The sequence below is a fragment of the Capsicum annuum genome, chromosome 5 (assembly GCF_002878395.1).
Source record: "Capsicum annuum cultivar UCD-10X-F1 chromosome 5, UCD10Xv1.1, whole genome shotgun sequence".
NCBI classification, from domain to species: Eukaryota; Viridiplantae; Streptophyta; class Magnoliopsida; order Solanales; family Solanaceae; genus Capsicum; species Capsicum annuum.
The window spans coordinates 58,365,587-58,367,417 of record NC_061115.1 but is presented as its reverse complement, the minus strand read 5'-3'; positions in this window follow the sequence as shown (position 1 = coordinate 58,367,417).

The window sequence follows — 1,831 nt, the reverse complement described above, 5'->3', positions numbered from 1 at the left end:
GGAGATAAACATATCTAGGCTTATGGTCCATGCTTAACAGATTGGGGAATAGAAACTTAAGAAGAGAGCCAGAACAGGTAGCTTTAGTTTGCCCAGCCAAGGTCAAAGGGTGGTAACCATTCTCGATTTAGTCAGAAGTTTTCAGCCCCAGTTCCATCTTTAGCTAGTACACCTATACCAAGGTTCAGGAATGACAGTCATGATGGGGCACCAGACTCTTAAACCCAGAGTAATGCAAGCAGTGTTCATGTTAATCTGCTTTGCAAAGAATGTTGTAAGAATCATAAGGGTATGTGTAGAGCTGGAAGTTATGCGTGTTTTGGATAGCGAGTCAGGTCACATAGTCTGATACTATCCTAAGGATGGTCTACAAAGTCAGCACAGTCGTCCTTCAGCTTAGTCCGATCGCCCGAATCAGTAGGGTGCCTCTTTCAGTGCCACCAGTGGGCAATGCCTAAATAGACTCTATGCTCTTTAGTCCTGACAGGATCAGAAAAGTTCTCTTGATGTGGTCACTGGTACATTACAAGTTTTCTATTTGCATGTTTACACTTTGTTAGATCCTGGAGCTTCTTTGTCCTTTGTTATTCCATATATAGCAGTTGATTTCGGAGTCAGTCACAAAATTCTAGCAGAGTCTTCCTCAGCCTCCACCCAGTGGGTCAGCCTATCATATCTCAGTGGGTATACAGGAACTGTCTGGTTATGATATCTCAGGAAGTCAGGCTTCCATATTTCTGTAGTAATATTAGTATATGTAGAAAAGTAATGGGTGGGAATGATGCCCAACCCATCTTTACCTCAGTTCAAAGTTGTGTACTTTAGTCATCACGATACCTACGCATGCTTTACATCCTAGCTCCATCAGAACAGCTTATATTCATGCACTTTATATAGAATCATATGTATTTCTAGTTCTTAGTCCGAGGAATTCTAGTTCACTCAGTAGTACAAATCATGTTCCCCAAACACAGGAGTTCCAAACTCAGGTCATACAGCTCATGACTTCTACACTCATGCCTTACAGTGTGTTCAGTGCTAGTTACCATCTAAAGCGTAGTCTTAGTTACAGTCGTAGTTACAGTGTCAGTCTCAGTCCACTAATCAGATCATAAACTCAGTTCAGTTTCAGGTTTGTTCGACCTTAGCGTACAGTTATCAGTTATTCAATTATTATTATTTCAGTACCTCAGTTTACAGACTATTTTAGAACCATGTTATATGCTTAGTCTTGCATTCTCAGATAATACAGTTTCACGAATTCATGCTCAGTTATCTCATGTTACTCAGTCAGTCTCTTCCTCTTATGCATAATACTCTACAGTTTTAGTCCACTTATTCAGACTAAGTACATTTCAGTCTTGTAGACCCAGTATTCAGCTATCAGTTATTCAGTTAATCAAATAAGTTAGTATGCTTATACATTCATGTGCAGCACCCATAAAAATATTTTTTTTCAGTAGTCCCAAATAAAGTTCATACTAAGGTGGAGAGTATAGTTGAGAGATTATTCAAGGGATATGTCTAAGCTTGAAAATTTATAGTTGCAGTGAATAAGTCTTAGTCACTCTATGTTAGATGATGATTCATAGGCCTCGTATCATATTACAGAATTCTAGCCATGTTGTGATGTCTTATTCAGATAATGCCAAGCTCTCTTTGCTCCTTAAAGCCACTAGAACTCTATAGAAAGAGTGTCAAAGAAAGGTTCCATTCGAATATAAGTTTTCAGTATGAGTTAGTCCATAAGGCCAGTAATTTAGTTTTAGCAGTTAGACGGACAAATTCGTGTGGTGTGGTTTTCCATTTTTCCATCTAGTTGCACTATCCA